Below are 8399 nucleotides of genomic sequence, written 5' to 3'. Positions count from 1 at the left end.
TAATTCTGAACAGGCATGACAAACTGGGACTGGGCAGTGGGCACCAGGAAGTTCTAGTCTTATCAATGTTTGCACTTATTCATTAGAAAAGTTACAAATCTGCCCAACATTATTCCAGTTTTCTCCTATGTTTTGTGGTTACATGCGTGTTCATTCACAATTATCATCTCGTCAGGTACTCTATCTTCCCAGTGAAAAAATTAATCTACACCAGGAAAGCACCATTTAATATTAATGCAATCACATTACTTTGTCTACAAACCTTACTCCGATCCCTCCAATTGTCCGAATCATATCCTCTGTTGGGATATGAATTTGCTGGTGCAGGAGCCAATCCAGCATCACACAGCACCTTTAGTTATCGCCTCTGTTCATCTCCTCTAGAGGATATTTTCTAAGCCCTTCTTTGTATTTCATGTCATTGACATTTTAAAGAGTACAAGCTGCTTATTTTGATGGATTTCCAAACTGGGTTTGCCTGATGTTTTCTCATTATATTTGAGGTTAGTAGGGTTTTGGTGGGAATACGACAAAGGTGGCGTTGATCCCATCTCAGTGATCACGATGGGAAGCATATGATGTCACTTGGTCCTGTTATTAGAGATGATAACTCTAGCTGTCGTTTACGGCGGTGTTCACCTAGATTCCCAACTGTCAAGTTGCTGTTTTTTACCCTATAATTAGGAATAAAAGTGTGGGCAGACATTTTGAAGCTGTAAAAATATTCTGTTCCTATCAAATTTCACCCACTCATTTTATCATCTTTCATAATTCTTACCTGAAGCAGTTGTCATGGTGGCAAATTAATGACTTTTAACCACATTTTCTTCATGTTTTGTCAAGTGGCAATGTATCATTACAAAAACCTTTCCCACTAGCCAATAGGATCCAACAACACATTAAGAAAATTATTCACCATGACCAAGTAGGATTTATCCCTGGGACACAAGGCTGGTTCAACACTCGTAAAACCATCAATGTGATTCATCATATCAGCAAGAGAAAAACCAAGAACCATATGATCCTCTCATTAGATGCAGAGAAAGCATTTGACAAAATACAGCATCCATTCCTGATCAAAACCCTTCAGAGTGTTGGGATAGAGGGAACTTTCCTCGACATCTTAAAAGCCATCTACGAAAAGCCCACAGCAAATATTATTCTCAATGGGGAAGCACTGGGAGCCTTTCCCCTAAGATCAGGAACAAGACAGGGATGTCCACTCTCACCACTGCTGTTCAACATAGTTCTGGAAGTCCTTGCCTCAGCAATCCGACAACAAAAAGACATTAAAGGCATTCAAATTGGCAAAGAAGAAGTCAAACTCTCCCTCTTCGCCGATGACATGATACTCTACATAGGAAACCCAAAAGCCTCCACCCCAAGATTGCTAGAACTCATACAGCAATTTGTTAGCGTGGCAGGATACAAAATCAATGCCCAGAAATCAATGGCATTTCTATACACTAACAATGAGACTGAAGAAAGAGAAATTAAGGACTCAATCCCATTTACAATTGCACCCAAAAGCATAAGATACCTAGGAATAAACCTAACCAAAGAGGTAAAAGATCTATACCCTAAAAACTATAGAACACTTCTGAAAGAAATTGAGGAAGACACAAAGAGATGGAAAAATATTCCATGCTCATGGATTGGCAGAATTAATATTGTAAAAATGTCAATGTTACCCAGGGCAATTTACACGTTTAATGCAATCCCTATCAAAATACCATGGACTTTCTTCAGAGAGTTAGAACAAATTATTTTAAGATTTGTGTGGAATCAGAAAAGACCCCGTATAGCCAGGGGAATTTTAAAAAAGAAAACCATAGCTGGGGGCATCACAATGCCAGATTTCAGGTTGTACTACAAAGCTGTGGTCATCAAGACAGTGTGGTACTGGCACAAAAACAGACACATAGATCAATGGAACAGAATAGAGAACCCAGAAATGGACCCTGAAATGTATGGTCATCTAATATTCGATAAAGGAGGAAAGACTATCCATTAGAAGAAAGACAGTCTCTTCAATAAATGGTGCTGGGAAAATTGGACATCCACATGCAGAAGAATGAAACTGGACCACTCTCTTTCACCATACACAAAGATAAACTCAAAATGGATGAGAGATCTAAATGTGAGACAAGAGTCCATCAAAATCCTAGAGGAGAACACAGGCAACACCCTTTTTGAACTTGGCCACAGTAATTTCTTGCAAGATACATCCACAAAGGCAAAAGAAACAAAAGCAAAAATGAACTATTGGGACTTCATCAAGATAAGAAGCTTTTGCACAGCAAAGGATACAGTCAACAAAACTAAAAGACAACCTACAGAATGGGAGAAGATATTTGCAAATGACATATCAGATAAAGGGCTAGTTTCCAAAATCTATAAAGAACTTATTAAACTCAACACCAAAGAAACAAACAATCCAATCATGAAATGGGCAAAAGACATGAAGAGAAATCTCACAGAGGAAGACATGGACATGGCCAACAAGCACATGAGAAAATGCTCCGCATCACTTGCCATCAGGGAAATACAAATCAAAACCACAATGAGATACCACCTCACACCAGTGAGAATGGGGAAAATTAACAAGGCAGGAAACAACAAATGTTGGAGAGGATGCGGAGAAAAGGGAACCCTCTTACACTGTTGGTGGGAATGTGAACTGGTACAGCCACTCTGGAAAACTGTGTGGAGGTTCCTCAAAGAGTTAAAAATAGACCTGCCCTACGACCCAGCAATTGCACTGTTGGGGATTTACCCCAAAGATTCAGATGCAATGAAACGTCGGGACACCTGCACCCCGATGTTTCTATCAGCAATGGCCACAATAGCCAAACTGTGGAAGGAGCCTCGGTGTCCATCGAAAGATGAATGGATAAAGATGTGGTTTATGTATACAATGGAATATTACTCAGCCATTAGAAATGACAAATACCCACCATTTGCTTCAACGTGGATGGAACTGGAGGGTATTATGCTGAGTGAAATAAGTCAGTCGGAGAAGGACAAACAGTGTATGTTCTCATTCATTTGGGGAATATGAATAATAGTGAAAGGGAATATAAAGGAAGGGAGAAGAAATGTTGGGAAATATCAGGAAGGGAGACAGAACATAAAGACTCCTAACTCGGGGAAACGAACTAGGGGTGGTGGAGGGGGAGGAGGGCAGGTGTTGGAGGGGAATGGGTGACGGGCACTGAGGTGGACACTTGACGGGATGAGCACTGGGTGTTTTTCTGTATGTTGGTAAATTGAACACCAATAAAATTAATTAAAAAAAAAAAAAAAAAACCTTTCCCTTTGCCCCATCTATCAAGTTATCAATCCATCAACCAATCTCTCTATCATCTAGCTCTATCAGTTTGTTATTATTTATTCATCAATTTATATTTATCCAGTGGTCTCTGATCTCTTACTATCATCATGTATTGGATTGCTCCTGTTAAACATCAACCATTTTAGAACTTTTTCTTTCTTTCTTGAGTGCAATTTCCAGACTCCTCTTGTACTTTTCTGTCTGTATCTTAAATTCTTCCATTTCATGAGGAAAGCTTTTAGTAAGGAATGATATTTAGAAACCTGGATATGGATGGCAAAAGAGCTCATTGCTAATGAAGCTCCACTCTTTATAACTATTTTTACGTGGATAGACTTATTCAATATCGAGATATAGATATGTAACATTTACATGTGCGTGTTTAGTTTGTGAATGACTGTGAATTCATACTGATACTTCTCATTCCAAAATACCACCACAGAGATTATTTTAATCTCCTCCATTTCCATTAGTAATTCCTAAGGTTTTATTGCAAGGTTGGGAAACGTCCTTTCACCATCTTTGGTATATTTACTCATTTGTTCAATCATAATATGCACTGAAAAAAAGGTTACCTACCACATATTCATCCACCAACTGTGAGTATCAACTGTACTCAAGAGACTACTTTAAGAACAGTCTACTCGGAAAATAAATTTTTTACAGTTTTTTTTTTTTAGATTGACATGGCAGATATTCACAGTACTATGTTCAAAATGCAGTTGGGTTCACTCATTTTTTTCAGTATACTGCAATTACATTGCTACACTAGAAATCTTTTTGAGTTTCTTTGTTCCTATTGGTGTTCCATTTTAGTTTTCTTCTCCACTATTTTTGTTTTAAATATAATTTTGTTATGTAAAATACTAACATGCCCTCAAAACCCAAACTATGTAAACAAAGAAGTCCATAGACCTGCCATTTGTTTCCCTGACCATCAAGCTATTCAAAAACAGCCTCAGAGATACTCTATCACATTATTCTGATTTTCCTTCCTCTGCTTCTTTTTGCAAAGGAATGAAGATAGATTTATATTTTTATTCTCTCCTCCTTTCTCTTGTCTTAAAAGCAAAAGTGAGGGTACTATATATCTTTAAACTGTGCTCTTTCTTACTGAGCAGATTAGAATCCAGCCAACATTACTTTTTAACTTGTCTTGTTCAGTGTACACTATAAAGTCTATTGTTCCAATGTGTGCATTTACCATAGTTCATCCCTCAATCTTTTTAAAATATTTTATCTATTTATTCATGAGAGACACAGAGAGAGAGAGGCTGAGACACAGGCAGAGGGAGAAGCAGGCTCCACGCAGGGAGCCCAATGCGGGACTCGATCCCGGGACTCCAGGATCACGCCCTGAGCCAAAGGCAGACACTCAACCTCTGAGCCACCCAGACATCCCTCATCTCTCAATTTTAATAGTTTTTTTAAATTTTGGGAATAATAGTCCTCTATATGTGATGAAATTTAAATATATTTCTCTCACTATTTCATTTGTATTTTAGCCATACAAAAAACTTTTAATATTGTCAAATTAGTTCAATTAGATAATGTTTCTTTGTGGCATCAGGATTTTAAGTCGTATCTAGAAAGTCTTCCCATGCACACAGGTTATGGAGAAATTCACCTCTATTTTTTTTTAAGACTCAGTATATTGTCATTTTTATATTAAATATCTGATATGTTTAGAGTTCACTCTTAGATATGGTGAGATATGGATCATATATTGTCATTTTTCTAAAATATTTATCCAGGCATCTCAGCATTGTTTGTTCAATGTTTGTTCACACAGCTATGCTGTGTGCTGTAACAACAAAATAAATAGATCACAGCTTCTGACTGTTAGGATCTTAGATTTTCTTAAATACGACACATAAATGTTAACAATTTCAATACAGTAAACAACAAAAATGCTTCAAAAGAGAATATCCAGTGAGCTCTGCTGCAAGTGTTGAGGTCAAGTTCGGCCACGCTGATGTGAACATAAATGTGAAATAAATGATTGATAGGAAGACGATGTAGAAGCTTTTTGTTCCAATTAGAGCCGAATGGCATTTCTGAGAGAGAACGCAGCTGGGTCAAAGACACAAGGGTACAGAATAGCACAATGTGTTGGGGTGGATAGGACAAAAATTCCCTCCTTTGCCATATTTTATAAGGATCCTCTGAATCCTCTTCTAGATTAGGGTTCAACCTTGACCTGCTCCCCTGCCCTTGGCCCACTGAGCCCACTATTCGCAAAGAACCCACATCTTCCAAAGTGTCCAGAACGGTGCCTGTACAAACATGAGATCAGTCAATGTTGGCTGAATCAAATTGTTGAACTGGGTAAAATGCACTCATATTAAGGACTTTCAAAATATGAAATCTGCTTTTCAGAAAGAGCTTATTCCTTGAGCCAAGTGGAAGTTTGTTTCAGACAACAAGTATTCCATTTCCTTCTTTTTCGTGGATGATTGGTTGACAAACAAATAACCATCTCACAGTAGCCTGCATTAGAATATCACAAACTCTTGGAACACCTGGTGGCTCAGTGGGTTAATCCTCTGGCTCTTGAGTTTAGCTCAGGTCATGATCTCAGGGTCCTGTAGTCAAGACCCATGTCATCTCTGCACTCAGCTAGGAGTCTGAAGATTCTCTCCTTCTCCACCTGCCCCAAACCCTACTCATGCTTTCTCTCTCTCAAATAAATAAATAAATAAATAAATAAATAAATAAATAAATAAATATTTTTAAAAATATTTTATGATTTGAGCTTGTGGGATCTGAATAATAAATCTGTGCTACCATAAGACTATAATGATTTTCCTTTGGAATGTTCATAGCCAGTGTTCACCTTTAGGTTGATAATACACTTTGAGTTCATTTTTGTGTATCATATGCAGTGAAGTCAATGTCCTTTTGTATATATCATTAAGCAAAAATCAAAGACCCTTTCAGTACAATTTGCTAAAGATATTTGACTTTTCCCATTGACTTGACTTTCCATTCTCCCCCAAATCAACTGAACATGTCAGTGTGGGTCTATTGCAGTTTTCAGGATTGGGAGTGGTAGCCAGAAACAAATCACAGAAAGATTGTATTCCATGCAATGAGAGATGACAAAAGATCTGAACCAGGAAATGATGAGATCAGATGTTCATACCATCAAGGCCATGCTGACAGCCCCATGGAGAAGGTTTTGATGGAAGGAGACTAAAGGCATCATCTTGGCTTACTGGCTACCTTTGATTAGATTTCCTAGATGGGAGTGTAGCCCAGGAATCAACAGAACAAGGTTGGTCTCCCTGTGATCAATCTCTATGGGGAGAATGACAGGATGGAACAGGAATGGGACTCAGCTGAAAGCCTCATCCTTTGGTCTTTTTGTTGGTTATGAGGGGAAACATCTAGGCTATTTATTCTAATGACAACACAGAGAAAGCTTCAGGTCTGCCTTTCAAGGGACCGATTTCAGAGATTTCATAAGAATTGCAGAAATAAAACCTTGAATTACACACACACACACACACACACACACACACAGATGCGCACACACTCACACGTGTCCTAATGTGGCATGCTTGTGCTGACATAGTATAGCATGAGAACTCGCAGAACTCAAGTAGACACTTGGCACCAGCTCTGAATTCTACCCAGAGAATCCTATTCTGACATTGGCAAGGGTGGGCTTCTTTCCACTTTTGTAGGAAGTATTTGTAATAGCTACTTCATCCTCCATTTGAATTATTTGAAAATGTGTTTAAACCCTAGAATTAACCAATCAAAAACCAGCATGTCTGGGGCTGTCTAGTGTATCCACCATTTTCTTCACGATGGTTCAATATACGAGATACCATACATTTGAAACTTCTAGGGAGACACTGATTTGCATGTGAGAATGCAAAAGCAAATGTGAGGACACAATCATAGGAAGGTAAAATATATTATACAAGGAACTTGCCAGAGAGGGCACCTGATGTCTAGTAAAGAAAATAGAAAAGTCTAAAGATAGTTAATTAATTTTTTTAGTTAACTAATCTAAAAAAAAAAGGAGCTATAGACAGTAGGATGGAGCCAGGACACAGGCCCATATAAAGAAACAGAGCAAATAAACAAAAACTCTGGTAAGGCCTATTATTTCTAGTGTAAGTTGCTAAGAATAGTATAATTCCTAAAGGTTCACACATACAGGAATACTCTTTGCACATTTGGGGGGCAGATGGGTGTTTCCTAAGTCAACAAAGTGCTTAGAACTGCCATAGACACCGACCATAAGGCCTCAAAACTCATGCAGAGATCTGGGTTCTACACTTGAGGTCTCTCCATGACTAGATTTTTAAGCCTGAGAACCTTGAGACAGGATCTGCAAAAAGTGAAAAGCAGAACAACCGCCCTGGACCAAGGGTAGATTCCAGGTTTGCCCTGCAAAGGAGGTGCTCTTCACAGGAGGGGATTCAGCCCAGTGACCACAGAAGGAGTCCTAGGGGTCATGCATGTCTAACTTCAGGACAGGGACCAGGCGTTCTGAGCTTGGAGGTGAAGGGGAAAGGATCTGCAAGAGGAAGGTACAAAATAGAAGAACTGGCCAATATCTTGTTATATCATAAAAAGTGAGCATGGAATAAGGGAAGACAGAACGAGCAGTGTCTAGGCACCCAGGATGCAATAAGCAGGGCCTTGCATCTAGGGACAAGGAGTGGGGAGGAAGGTGGGCTATCTGCTGAAGGTTTGGGTCTGAGTGAGGTGTCCATTGATAGGGGCAGGCAAGTCATGAAACCAGGATACAATTCATAGACACAGAAAGTAGAACCAGGGTTGCCAGGAGCCTACTGAGGTGGTAGTAGAGGCAGGGATGGGAGGAATTGCTGTTTCATCAGTAAGGTGATTGAGTTTGGGAAGGTGAAAGCAGTTCTGGAATGGGTGGTAGTGATTTTATGCACGATAATGCCAATGTGCTCATTGTCATTGATTCTACACTAAATAGTTAAAGCGTAAATTTTATATAATATATATTTTACCACAAGTTAAAAGAATAATCACAAGAGTGCTTCACAATAATTTTTAAAAAGATTTTATTCATTTA

Source organism: Vulpes vulpes, chromosome 4 (assembly GCF_048418805.1).
Source record: "Vulpes vulpes isolate BD-2025 chromosome 4, VulVul3, whole genome shotgun sequence".
Taxonomy (NCBI): Eukaryota; Metazoa; Chordata; class Mammalia; order Carnivora; family Canidae; genus Vulpes; species Vulpes vulpes.
Note: the sequence above shows the minus strand (reverse complement) of the source record.